Consider the following 15,265-nt stretch of genomic DNA (forward strand, 5'->3'; position numbering starts at 1 on the left):
GTTACCAGCAGGGAAAAAGTGGCACTTTCAAACTAGGTAAATGAGGAAGAAGTGTTTCATAAAGGGACTTGGCAGAGGCATGGGCAAGGTTAAAAAAGAAAAAGGTTTAGTGCAGAAACTTGGGTCTGAAGGCACGAGGGGAGAGGGCTGCCTGGCAGGAGCTGTAGCCTTCATAGACAGAAGCAGGCACCCACGGTGAGGTGGCAGGAGTGGTGAGAATAGGAACCTTGACCTTACTCTCCTCTTGCCTTTGCAGTATCTTGCGAGTTTTCAAAACAGCCACTTGTCTCTTTGGCTGAAGTTAACCATACAACTCAGCCTGCTTGGGTATAAAGCAGGGTGGAGGAGGGTAAATGGAGCGCATGGAAGGTGCCCAGCAAATGGAGGCTCAATAAATATTTATAAAGTGAATAAAAGGATATCAGAGGAGCCCCCCCCCATCACAGAGTTCTGTAAGCTTTCCCCATTCTGCCTCCTGAAGTAACTGCTGCAACATATTTTAAACATCTGTTGTTTAAAGTATTTTAGGCTGTCCTCTTGGCCTGGCCAGGTGGCTCAGTTGGTTAGAGTGTTGTCTCAACGTACCAAGGTTGCAGGTTCGATCTCTAGTCATGGGACATACAAGAATCAACTAATGATGGCATGAATAAATGGAATAATGAATCGATGTGTCTCTCTCTTTCTGTCTCTGATTCTGTCTAAGAATCAATAAACAAAATAAAAAAATCAGTGAATGCATAAATAAATGAAACAACAAATCAATGCTTTTCTTTCTCTTTCTCGCTCCCTTCCTCTCTCTCTAAAATTAATAAATTAAAATTTTTATTTTCAATCTAGAAACACTCAACTTTCAAAAAATGTAGCTGGGCTGCTGGGGCAACCAGCACAATAATTGCAGATGACATGATACTCTATATAGAGAATCCTAAAGATTCCACCAAAAAAACTAACTAGAACCGAGAAATGAATTCAGTAAAGTAAAAAGATACAAAATAAATACCTTGAGATTTGTTGCATTTTTATACACTAATAATGCACTATCAGAAAGGGAAACTAAGAAAACAATCCCATTTGAAGTTGCAGGGTCAAAAAATAAAATACCTTGGAATAAATTTAACCAAGGATGTAAAAGATCTGTAATCAGAAAATTAGAAGACACCAAAGAAAACCAGGTAGAAGGTGACAGAAGACTATATGACTTTGGGTGATGGGTATGCAACATAATCAAATGTCAAAATAACCTGGAGGTGTTTTCTCTGAACCTGTATACCCTGATTGATTAATGTCACCCCATTAAAATTAAAAAAAAAAAAGACACTGAAGAAAAAAATTGGAGAAGAGCCTGACCAGGCAGTGGCGCAGTGAATAGAGCGTCAGACTGGGATGCGGAAGAGCCAGGTTCGAGACCCTGAGGTCACCAGCTTGAGCATGGGCTCATCTGGTTTGAGCAAAAGCTCACCAGCTTGAGCCCAAGGTTGCTGGCTCAGGGTTACTCGGTCTGCTGAAGGCCCGCGGTCAAGGCACATATGAGAAAACAATCAATGAACAACTAAGGTGTTGCAACGCGCAACAAAAAACTGATTGATGCTTCCCATCTCTCCGTTCCTGTCTGTCTGTCCCTGTCTATCCTTCTCTCTGACTCTCTCTCTCTGTCTCTGTAAAAAAAATAAAAATAAATACAATAAAAAAGGATAAGATGGTAAATTTTTAAAAAAATTGGAGAAGATGGCCCTGGCCGGTTGGCTCAGCGGTAGAGCGTTGGCCTAGCGTGCGGAGGACCCGGGGTTCGATTCCCGGCCAGGGCACATAGGAGAAGCGCCCATTTGCTTCTCCACCCCTCCGCCGCGCTTTCCTCTCTGTCTCTCTCTTCCCCTCCCGCAGCCAAGGCTCCATTGGAGCAAAGATGGCCCGGGCGCTGGGCATGGCTCTGTGGCCTCTGCCTCAGGCGCTAGAGTGGCTCTGGTCGCAATATGGCGACGCCCAGGATGGGCAGAGCATCGCCCCCTGGTGGGCAGAGCATCGCCCCTGGTGGGCGTGCCGGGTGGATCCCGGTCGGGCGCATGCGGGAGTCTGTCTGACTGTCTCTCCCTGTTTCCAGCTTCAGAAAAATGAAAAAAAAAAAAAAAAAAAAAATTGGAGAAGATACAAACAAGTGAAAGCATATACCATGATCATAGATAGAAAGAATTAACATAATTAAACTGTCCATATTACCCAAAGCATCTATAAATTCAACCTAATTCCTATCAAGAAACCAGTGGCGTATTTTACAGAACTACAACAAATACTCTAAAAATTTATATGGAACCACAAACCCCATATAGCCACAGCAATCTTGAAAAAGAAGAACAAAGCTGGAGGAATCATGCTACCTGATATTAAACTATACTATAAGGCCATAGTAATCAAAACAGCATGGCATTGGCATAAAAACAGACATATAAATCAATGAAACAGAATAGAGAGCACAGAAATAAACCCATGCCTTTATGGTCAATTAACATTTGACAAAGGAGGCAAGAACAGGTAATGTTCTTGTATGTATGTATGTAAAGATAGTCTCTTCAATAAATGGTGTTGGGAAAATCGGACTCAAATGTACAAAGGAAAAAAAAAGAAATTAGACTACCTTCTTATACCATACAAAAGAATAAACTCAAAATGGATTAAAGACTTAAATGTAAGACTCAAAACAATAAAAATCCTAGAAGAAAGTATAGGCAGTAAAATATTAGACATTTCTTATAGTAATATTTTTTTCTGATATGCTTCCTTGGGCAAGGGAAACAAAAGAAAAATTTTAAAATGGGACTACATCAAACTAAAAAGTATTTGCACAGCAAAAGAAACCATCAACAAAATGGACAGACAACCCATTAAATGGAAAAATATATTTGCCAATGATACATCTGATAAGGGGTTAATATCCAAAATTTATAAAGAGCACTCTCCTTACCAGGAGAATGCCTGCACTTTTCCCTTTCCCCTTCCCCTTTTCTCCCCCCTCCCCCCCAGACCCCCAGAGGCATGTATCTTCTATACTCTAAGGGACCTCATGAGACTGCAATCAAGGGAGCAGTGGGCAGAGGCAGCTCATCCTGGGTGACCACCTGAGCCTGTCTTCAAGGCCCCTTTTGCTCTGACTTTACAAGGCAGCCAAAACAACCCCACCTAGGCCCATTTCTTTCCTATGACATTTCCAGAAAGTCAAAGCAGCCCTGTGTAGACTCTCCTGTTGCTTTTTTTTTTTAAGTTTTTTATTTTTATTTTATTTATTCATTTTTAGAGAGGAGAGAGAGAGGGAGAGAGAGAAACAGAGAGAGAGGAGGGGGAGGAGCTGGAAGCATCAACTCCCATATGTGCCTTGACCAGGCAAGCCCAGGGTTTCGAACCGGGGACCTCAGCATTTCCAGGTCGACGCTTTATCCACTGCGCCACCACAGGTCAGGCTCCTGTTGCTTTTTAAATTATTATTTATTAATTTTTTTAGAGAGAGAAAGGGGAGAGAGACATTGATTTTGTTGTTCCATTTATTTATGCATTCATGGGTTGATTCTTGTATGTGCCCTGACTGGAGATTGAAGGGCAACCTTGGCGTGCTGGGATTACACTCTAACCAACTGAACCACCGGTTGCTTCTACTATCCTAAACCCTTCCTTGTTTCATTGACCCCAGTTTAATAAATGTACTCTCAGAATTAACCCAAAACAAAATAAAAAATCTATAAAGAACTTATACAACTCAACACCAAAAGCAATCAGATTTAAAAATAGGCAAAGGGCCTGACTGGTGGCGCAGTGGGTAAAGTGTTGACCTGGAACGCTAAAGTTGCTGGTTTGAAACCCTGAGGTCAGTGCTGGGTCTCTGGCTTAGTGGGGGATTGTCCACATGATCCCAAAACTCGCCTGCTTGAGCCCAAAAGGACTCTGGCTTGAGCAAGGGGACACTGGTACGGCCCCAGTCAAGGCACATACAAAAAGTTCAATGTACAACTAAAGTGAAAGTACTACACAATGATGCTTTTCACCCTCTCCCTCCATTATTGTCTCTCTCTCACTCTCAAAAATATAAATAAACAAATAAATAAATATAAATAGGCAAAGGACCTGTATAGACACTCCTCCAAAGAGGACATACAGATGCCCAATATACATATGAAAAGATGCTCAGCATCACTAATTATCAGATAATTGCAAAATAAAACCACAATGTGATATCACCTCACATTTGTCAGAATGGCAATCATCAACAAGTCAACAAATAATGTGTTGGAAAGGATGTGAAGAAAAGGGAACCCTTATGCACTGTTGGTGGGAATGCAGATTGGTGTAGCTACTGTAGAGCAGTATGGAGCTTCCTCAAAAAATTAAAAATGGGCCCTGGCCGATTGGCTCAGTGATAGAGTGCCGGCCCGGCATGTGGAAGTCCTGGGTTTGATTCCCGGCCAGGGCACACAGGAGAAGTGCCCATCTGCTTCTCCACCCTTTCCCTTCTCCTTTCTCTATCTCTCTCTCTTCGACTCCCAAAGCCAAGGCTTCATTGGAGCAAAGTTGGCCTGGGCACTGAGGATGGCTGCATGGCCTCTGCCTCAGGCACTAGAATGGCTTCGGTTGCAGCAGAGCAATGCCCCAGATGGGCCAAGCATCGCCCTTTGTGGCAGGGCAGGTGGATTCTGGTCCGGTGCATACTGGAGTCTGTCTGTCTGCCGCCCCCCCCCTTCTGAAAATACAAAAAAAAGATTAGAAGTGGAACTGCTTTATGACCCAGTGATTCCACTTCTGAGAATATATCCAAGGAAACTTGAAACACTGATTCAAAAGACTATATGCACCTGACCAGCTGGTGGCGCAGTGGCTATAGCGTACATCTTTGGGGTTGAGGGCCCAGGTTCAAAACCTGAGGTCACCGGCTTGAATAAGGGATTTCTGGCTCGGCTGGAGCACCCCAGTCAAGACACATATGAGAAAGCAATCAATGAACAACTAAGGTATCATAACTGTAAGTTGATGCTTCTCACCTCTCCCTTTTCCTGTCTATCTCTCTCAAAAAAAAAATAAGAAAGAGAGAGAGAGAAAGGAAGGGAGGAGGGAAGGAAGGAAGGAAGGAATGGAGGAAGGATGCACCCCTATATTCATTGCAGTGTTATTTACAATAGCCATGATCTGGAAGCAACCCAAGTGTCTATCAGTAGATGAGTAGATAAAAAAGCTGTAGTACATTTACACAATAGATTGTTACTCGGCTGTAAAAAGAAGGAAATCTTACTTTTTGTGACAGAGTGGATGGACATGAAGATTATTATGCTAAGTGAAATAAGCCTGTCAGAAAAAGACAAATACCACAACATTTCACTTATATGTGGAATCTAATGAACAAAATTAACAAAGAAAATAGAAATGGACTTATAGATACAGAAAACATACTGACACTTTTTAGGGGTGAGAGGAGTTGGGGCTGGGTGAAAATTGTGATGGGATTAAGCAAAAACCCCAAACTCATAGACAAAGACTCTGTATGATGAATACCACAGGGAAAAGGCGGTGGGGTCAGATAGAAGAGAGTAAGGGCGGTACCAGGGGGCTGGAATGAGCCTGACTTGTAGTGGCACAGTAGATAAAGCATTGAGCTGGAATGCTGAAGTTACTGGTTCTAAACCAGGCATGATCAACATATGGGCCCACGATTAAATTATTAATATTCTCCGCTACTTTAAAATCTCAGCTATTCAGAAGCGGAAGCGTCTTTGATTATTGGAAATCGAGATATTTAAGAAGATAGTGATACGCGGAGAAGAATTCTGCATGTGACTAATCTAGGGTTAACTTCCAATAATTGGTCAAATGGATTCGTGATACTTCATTTTTTTTTTTTTAATTTCGTTAAAAAGATTTAGAGCTTTTGTACTTGTCTGTACTCGATATGAACTGTTTGACGTTTAGCAGAGATGTGAAACCCACACTCTTTTAGGCGGAGTTTGCCAGTGCACATCCAAGGTCAAGCAATTCGTTATTTTTGTAGTCAAGTGTGCTGAATCAAGTGGCATTGTAGCATAGACAATAGCTGCAGTTGATAACTGAAAATATGTCCTGGCTGTTTGTAAAACGAAATAATTGTTTTATTTGCGATATAACCCCTTCAAGCTCATTCTATTAATTAAATATTGTTTTGATTGATTGTGATACAGTTTGGATATTTATACAGTATGTAATTATATTTTTATTAAAATAATATTGTATATTAAAATGTTTTTACTCACATTTATTCATAAACAAATTACATAATAAATAAAATTTTTACTTAAGTGAATCATTTTTGTATTTAACATTTTTTAATTTTAATATTTCATCTGACCCATGAAAAAAGTTTTCTTTCTAATCTGGCCCAGGGGCAAAAACTGTTGGCCATACCTGTTCTAAACCCTGGGCTTGTCCAGCCAAGATACATATGAGAAGCAATTACTGTAAGTTGATGCTTCCTGCTCCTCCTCTCTCTTTCTCTATTCTCTCTATAATCAATAAATTAAAAAGAAAAGAAACAGTGATGGAGAGAGACTTGACTTTGGGTGGTGAACACACAAAACAATATACAGATGATATGTTATAGAATTGTACACCTAAAACCTATATAACTTTATTGACCAAGGCCAACCCAATACATTCATTAAAAATTTTTAAAAAAGAAAAAGAAAGAAATTTGTACTCAGTTTTCAGAAAGTTAGGAATCCCTGGCCATTTGGTTCAGTGATAGAGTGTCGGCCCAGCGTGTGGATGTCCTGGGTTCAATTTCTGTTAGGGCACCCGGGAGAGGCGACTATCTGCTTCTCCACCCACCCCTCCCTTCTCTCTCTTTTCTTGTCCCACAGCCATGGCTCTGTTGAAACAAGTTGGCTCTGGATGCTGAGGATGGCTCCATGCCCTTGCCTCAGGGACTAAAATAGTTCCATTGCCAAGCAACAGAGCAAGGGCCCTAGATGGGCAGAACTTCACCCCATGGGAACTTGCTGGGTGGATCCCTGTTGGGGCCAATGCGGGAGTCTCTCTGCTTCCCCACTACCCACTTAAAAAGAAAAGAGGAGAAAAGTGACTTCTCCCTTCCCCCTTCCCTGATGCCCAGTTTGCTGTGAACTGGCACAGAAATAGATCCCAGGAACAGAAGGGGAAAACGGTTGAGGACGCCTGGGCTGGACAATTCAAAAGTTCTCTTCTCTAGGAAATTCTGCTTTAGACCTCTGGTGGAAAAAGTAGGTACTGATATAGGCCAACTAGCTGAGTGTGCCCATATCTGCAAAGGAATCAGCTGCTAAAAGAACATACTTTCTTTCATTAGGGGGGAACAGCATCATACAAATTCCAGTGCTTGCCTAGTGACTTGAAGTGGCTGTAACTTAATGCCCAGATATGTGACATGTTATCTCCAAGTTAAACATACTAATTGATTTCTGTTCCTCTGTTGTAGGGGTGGGGACTTCATTGATAGCCCAAAGCTTTTCCCTGATCTAGGTTAGAATTTCTCTGGTTACCCCAGACAGTTACACTCCCAGAGAGCTTTCTCTCTGAGAAGGCCCTTACCTTTTCCCAAGTTTAACAGCCCGCTGCTTTTCAGTTTAAGTCTAAAATGGAAAACCTGAGCTTCAGAAACAATTGCTTCTGAGTCAGTTACCTCTGATCAGTATGGCATCAATATAATGAGTAATTTCACTATCAGACTTAGAATGCAGATACCTGTTTAAAATCCCACCTTAACAGATTCTGACAAATGTTAGAGAACTGAAATATCTTGGAGGCAAGACTGTAAGGTCAATACTGCCCAGTGAGAGCAAACTGCTATTGATGTGTAAATGTATTGGGATTGAAAACAGTGCAATCAACAAAAGGATACCAACCAGGGGTGATTTAGAAAAAACTTTCTGTAGAGAAAGTGTCAGCCAAGTTAATATGAGTTCGTTTAGTTTTCTGTAATCCTCAACATTAGAGAAATCCATTTACTTTTCCGATAACCCAGTTGAGAAGTAAAAGGGAAAAGACTGGAGATGGAGACAGACTGCCAGTCACTCCGGTATCAGCTGTGATTTCACTCATGATCCCAGGCCTAGTACTATTTGTTTTTTGTTTTTTGTCTTTTGGGTGTTTTTTGGAGAGAGAGACAGGAAGAGACAGAGATGAGAAGCATTGCATGGTAGTTGCAGCAGTTTAGTTGTTCATTGATTGCTTTCTCATTACATGCCTTAACCAGGGGCCTCAAACTGAGCCAATGACACCTTGACCAAGCCAGTGACATTTGGGCTCAAGCCAGTGACCATGGCATCATGTCTTGGCAAGAGAGCTCCATGTTTCTGTTCTTAGCAGCCAATATACTACCCATTTGAGTAAATCCTTTCTCCAACATAGGAATAACTCAATTTTGAAAATGCAGTAATGATTAATAGTATTGTATCAATGTCAACTTCCTGATTTTCTTATTTTTATTATAATTATGTCAGGTGTTAACATTAAGGAAAGCTGTCAAAAGGGTATAAGGAACCTTGTTTTATTTTTATGAGTTTAAAATGATTTTTTTAAGTTAAAAAAAAAAAAAAGAACTATATCAGTGAGTGTTGAAACCACCAAGGATTAAACCACCAAAGAGAATACCTTTGGTCCTCTGTACCCCACATATAGGGTTAGTAAAACCTGCCCAAAGGACTTTAAGGCTACAGATCTCTCCCTATGAGGGACCTCATTCTTCATCTTTAAGGGAAAACTCCCTACATGCAGAGCGATTAGGTTAAGTGGAAGGTATAGGTTTCAAAACGGCCACTTGCCGTCTGGATACAAAAACAGCTTCGTCCTTATCCGGGTGAGCATTCTCTTGGCTCAGTTCCTAGCACTTTGAACCATGGAAGTTGCCAGGTTGAGTGACTGCCAAGACTTTTGCCCTAGCTGTAGCTGTTACTAGGGAGTTTCAGAGATTCACTCTTTCGGGTGCTACATCAATGGCTTTCGTAATTTTATTAAATCACCAGTAAGCAATGACCAGGGAATTTGACCAAGCAACTGTGGTATGAAGAGAGTGAAATACTGCCCCATGCTCTTTTAATTACTAGTGAAGACGGAAACGTGTTGCTGCCATTGTCATTTTGTAATTCAGTCCCCACCCTAACCCTATCAGTGCAGAAGTTCTATGCTGTACTGCAGTCTTACTCTATCGTTGGTTAACCTAGAAATTTAAACATATATGCTTAATGCACCAAAAGTCTCAAGTTAACTAACATCTTCACCTTCTTTCTAAATAATACCAGGTCCTGAGAACATTTTAAATCCAGTCACTTTCTCTCCTGACTGATATGCTTTTGTTTTCATGTATTTTGGTCTATCTTGTCTTGTTTAACCCTACCAGACATTATTACTTTTAAAAAATAGTTAATGATTGTTTAAGTTTACTCATATATTTACTATATCTAGTAGAGATTCTTCCTTTATCTTGAATCTCAGATTTTCCACTTGGAATCACTTTAAAGCAGTGTGTTTTAAACTCTAATGTACATATGAATCATTTGGGAGCTTATTAAAAAACAGATTCCAAGTTAGTAGCATTAGGTTAGAACATGAGATTCAGCATCAACCTTTAGTATTGTCAGTGTTTTAGATTTTAGTCATTTTAATAGGTTTATAATTTTAATTGTTAATTTCCGATGACATATGATGTTAAAAGCATCTTTTCATGAGCTTATTTACCACGAGGTGTTCAAACTTGTGTGTGTTTTTTTCCATTGATTTGAGAGTGAGGGAGAGTGAGAGTCTGCTAGGCATCAACTCATTGTTTCACTTAGTTGTGCACTGATTGTTTCTTGTTCGTGTCTTGACGTGGGGTCCAACTCACAACTGCTGGTGCAACAGGTCAATGCTTTATCCACTTAGCTATCCAGCCTGGGCCTCTGGTGCCTGTTGTTTAATTGGGTTGTTTCTTTTCCTATTGTTGAGTTTTAAACGTTATTTTTGTGTTTTGAATACTAGTTCATAATGAGATATGTACTTTGCAGAAATTATTTCCCCTCACATTGTATGGATTTGTGTTTTCTATCTCTTAACAATGTACCTTTTAAAAAATCAATTCAGCCTGACCAGGCGGTGGCGGATAGAGCATTGGACTGGGATGCAGAGGATCCAGGTTCGAGACCCCGAGGTCGCCAGCTTGAGCGTGGGCTCATCTGGTTTGAGCAAAGCTCACCAGTTTGGACCTGAGGTTGCTGGCTCGAGCAATGGGTTACTCGGTCTGCTGAAGGCCCATGGTCAAGGCACATATGAGAAAGCAATGAATGAACAACTAAGGTGTCGCAACGAAAAACTGATTGATGCTTCTCATCTCTCTCCATTACTCTCTGTCTGTTGTCCCTATCTATCCCTCTCTCTGACTCTGTAAACAAACAAACAAACAAAAATCAATTCATTTGAGGCAAATTTATTGGTATCTACCATGAACTAGATGCTGGGGATTAAAACATAAATAAGAGACTCTTTATTTTTTAAATTTTTTATTATTCTTTTTATTTTTATTTTTTTGTATTTTTCTGAAGTGAGAAGAGGGGAGGCAGACAGACAGACTCCCACATGTGCCCGACCGGGACCCAACCTGCATGCCCACTAGGGGGAAATGCTCTGCCCATCTGTGGCATTTCTCTGTTGTAACCGGAGCCATTCTAGCACCTGAGGCAGAGGCCATGGAGCCATCCTCAGCGCCCGGGCCAACTTAGCTCCAATGGAGCCTTGGCTGCAGGAGGGGAAGAGAGAGACAGAGAGAAAGGAGAAGGGAAATGGTGGAGAAGCAGATGGCAACTTCTCTCATGTGCCCTGGCTGGGAATTGAACCCGGGATTTCCACATGCTGGGCCGACGCTCTACCACTGAACCAACCTGCCAGGGCCAGCAACTCTTTAGATGTGTAGGGATATCACAATCTAGAGGGAAATACAGACACCCGTAAGAAGTAAGTACAAACATGTTATAGTAGCTGCTATACAGGTATACATAACATGGACTAGGGAACCAGGTATAGAATGGTCAACAGTACGTTATAGGTCAGAGAGAGATTTACAAAGGAAGAGGCATCCATGCAAATCAAGAAGTTTGACATGTTGAGAGTAGAGTGGGGTCTTTTAAGAGGGGAACAGTGAGAGACATGGCTAAAAGAAGCAGGAGGCAGATCATTGAGATTTTAATTAGATAAGCATATATGATCAGATTTGGATTTTAGAAAAATTGCTTTGGCATCAGAGTGACTTGGCAAAAGATTAAACTGCAAGACCAGGTAGGAGTTAAAAAGACTTCCCAACTGAAAGCATGGCCGGTGTTTAGATATGGAGGAGATAATTTTAGGAAGGAGGTGTTAATAGCATCATCTGGTCTTACTAATGGGTATGACAGGGAGAGAGAGGGGACTAGTTGGAAATCAGCACTCAGGGGTCTTTTGTGCTTCTCCTGAATGCATTTTGCTATATGTGTGGAGTAATATGTTGTCTCCAGTAGTAAGAGTTTGTTAATTTCAGTTATATTCATAATTTTAGATAATGGCCTTCAAACAATACAGATCATAACCTATAGAAATAAGTTGAGTTTCCTAATTCCAGTTTATGTACCTCATATACCAAGTTTTGAATGGTCTTGAATTAAGGTGTGTTTATATGATTTAATCATTTCATTATAAACATACATACAAGAGTATATGTCCTAGGTCATGATGTAAAATGTATTTTTCTTCCTGTAGGTTGTAGCAAATAAAGTGGAAAAAACATTGAAGTGAAGGGTGTTTATTTTTGTCCAACAATAAGGTACTATATCTACAGTGTTAGATCACAAAAATTCTCTCCTGTTATATATGATACACTTAAGTGGTACTTGAATTTTAAGTTGTCTCTCAACACACCAGTCTCAAAAAATTACTACATTTTATGGTTTGTATTACTGTTGCTCATTCTGGTAAAATACATCAACACTTTTTTTAATTGTACTTCTGAGTATATATCCAAAGAAATCCAAAACAGTAATTCAAAAAATATATATATGCACCCCTATGATCATTGTAGCATTACCTACAAGAGCCAAGCTATGGAAGCAACCCAAGTGTCCATTAATAGAGGAGTAGGTAAAAAAAAAAAGCAGTGGTAAAGCCTGACCAGGTGGTGGTGCAGTGGATAGAGTGTTGGACTGGGATGCGGAAGGACCTAGGTTCAAGACCCCGAGGTTGCCAGCTTGAGTGCGGGCTCATCTGGCTTGAGCAAAAAGCTCACCAGCTTGGACCCAAGATCGCTGGCTCCAGCAAGGAGTTACTCGGTCTGCTGAAGGCCCCTGGTCAAGGCACATATGAGAAAGCAATCAATGAACAACTAAGGTCTTGCGATGAAAAACTGATGATTGATGCTTCTCATCTCTCTCCATTCCTGTCTGTCTGTCCCTGTCTATCCCTCTCTCTGATTCTCTCTCTGTCCCTATAAAATAAATAAATAAAAAAGCAATGGTACATAGGTACAATGAAATATTACTTGGCCATAAAAAAGAATGAAATCTAACATTTTGTGACAGCATGTATGGACTTAGAGGGTATTATGTAAGTGAAGTAAGTCAGTCAGAGAAAAACAAATAGTATATGATCTCACTTATATGTGGAATCTAAAGAACAATATAAATGCCTGACCTGTGGTTGCACAGTGGGTAGAGCACTGGTCTGGAATGTTGAGGTTGCTGGTTTGAAACCCCAGGCTTGCCCAGTCAAGGCACATATGAAAAGCAATCAATGAATAACTAAAGTGAAGCAACTAAAATCTGACTCCCCACCCCCTAAAATCAATAAATAAAGTAAAAAAAATAAAGAATAATATAAATTAGCAAATACAGGAGAAAAAGACTTATAGTACAAAGAACAGACTGGTGGTTGTGGGTGGGGGGAGTTAGTGGACTAGGTGAAAAAGCTGAAAGGATTAAGAAGTACAAATTGGTAGTTACAAAAGAGTCAGAGGGATGTAAATAAAGTTCAGCATAGGGAATATCTATATAAATAAAAAGTAAATGTTCATTTGTTCAAAATCTTAAATCTCCAAAAGTTCTTCACTGATTGCTTTGAAAGCTTGAAACAATGTTGCATTCAAATATGCACTCTTTTTTATATACCTACTATTATATAGATATGGATGTCACACATGTGACAGGTAAAAACATGCTTTTTTAAAAAAACAGCGCCATCTGTGGACATAAAAGCAACACACACTATACTAAATATTTTACAATTCCCTTTCAATGTTTCCGATTTACGATCCATTTACGTGCAGCCAGACTTGAGGATGCACAGTTGCAAGCAGGGCGATCGCGTTCTGCAGCTTCAGATCTGCTTCGTTCTCGACAGAATGAATATGACAGGCTGAGAGTGACTGAAAGACGTCAACGAGAAACAGCAGATCAGCATAAAATAGGACTCCGTGCTCAGCAATCACGCAATTACAATCACCTTGCATTCCGGTACAACCCAGCTGATGATTATAGTTTGAGCTGGCATGTTCTCATCGACACTATGACTGAAGTGTGTACTTATTGCAAGACTCTGAAATTTAACGGAGAAATGAAAGGAATGTGTTGCGCCGCTGGAAAAATTAAACTACCTCAACTTGGACAACCGCCAGAGCCATTAAAAACTTTGCTTGCCGGATATACCACCGAATCAAAGCATTTCCTATCTAACATCAGGAAATATAGAACTCACGCTTCCAAATGACATCATGTGGTGCAAAAATCACAACAGCTCAATTCATGCCAACTTTCAAAGTGAAAGGACAAATTTATCATAAAGCCAGCTCCCTGCTTTAGTTCCCAGATGGTCAACATAAATTCCTACAAATGTATTTCATTGGTGATGGCAATGATGAATTGAATGCACGCTATGGAATTTCTACCAGCATAAAAAGGTCTATCGTTTCTCAACTGCAAGAGCTTCTTCACGAAAAAAACAATTTAGTGCGTTTGTTCAAAACAGCAATTGACATGATGCCATCTGATACACACAAGATAGTTATTTATGCTGACAAAACAGCTGCTGGAGAACATGTGCGAAGGTTCAATGCTCCAACTATAGATGAAGTGGCAATTGTTATAGTAGGAGATCAATTCCAACGTAGAGATATTGTCTTCATCGGAGAAACAATCAATTGACAAAAGTTGCAGAAACTCATCGATGCTACAATGCCCTGCAATATCCAATCATTTGTTGGGATGGTGCTGATGGATATCACTTCAATGTTAAGATGATAAATCCAGTCAGTGGCAAAGAAACAAATAGGAAATGCAGCGCAATGAACTATTATTCATACCGATTAATGATTCGAGAGAATGAAGACAATCACATTTTGAAATGCCGTCAATTGTTTCACCAATACATCACAGATATGTATGCAAAAATCAAAATAGAACATTTGATATTCATCCGTTTGAATCAGACCAAGCTTTGCTCTGAAGAATATGTTCATTTGCGAGATGCAGTTGTAAATGATGGTAATACAACTAACGTTGGAAGACTAACGATTTTGCCATCTTCATATACAGGCAGTCCATGTCATATGCATGAGTATGCTCAGGATGCAATTGTATATGTTCGTCACTACGGGCATCCAGACCTATTCATTACATTCACATGCAATCCAGCTTGGGACGATATACAACAGCTCTTACTTCCTGGCAAATCGCCAGTGGATAGGCATGACATCACAGCACGTGTTTTCAGACAGAAGCTGAAATTGCTGATGGATTTCCTGGTAAAACATAAAGTGTTTGGGTCTGTGCACTGTAAAAAATTAATGAACAATGTTGAAGAAGCAATAATCTTGACATGACCTTTTAAAAGTGAAGATGTCCTCATTCCTCGCATTCCTATGATTCCAATGGATATGCCATTTCAATTGAAGAGACTGCAATTCCCAATTCGATTGGCATTTGCAATCACCATCAACAAAGCTCAGGGCCAATATTTAGAATTGTGTGCTTTAGATCTACACACGGATTGCTTCTCACATGGACAATTATATGGTGCGTGTTCTAGAGTCGGCAAAGCAGACAATTTCTTTTCTTTTTTTTTCCCCCTGTATTTTTCTGAAGCCGGAAACGGGGGGGGGGGGGGGGGGGGGAGAGACAGTCAGACAGATTCCCGCATGCGCCCGACTGGGATCCACCCGGCACGCCCACTAGGGGCGAGGCTCTGCCCACCAGGGGGTGATGCTCTGCCCCTCCGGGGCTTCCCTCTGTTGCGACCA

This window comes from Saccopteryx bilineata, chromosome 4 (assembly GCF_036850765.1).
Source record: "Saccopteryx bilineata isolate mSacBil1 chromosome 4, mSacBil1_pri_phased_curated, whole genome shotgun sequence".
Taxonomy (NCBI): domain Eukaryota; kingdom Metazoa; phylum Chordata; class Mammalia; order Chiroptera; family Emballonuridae; genus Saccopteryx; species Saccopteryx bilineata.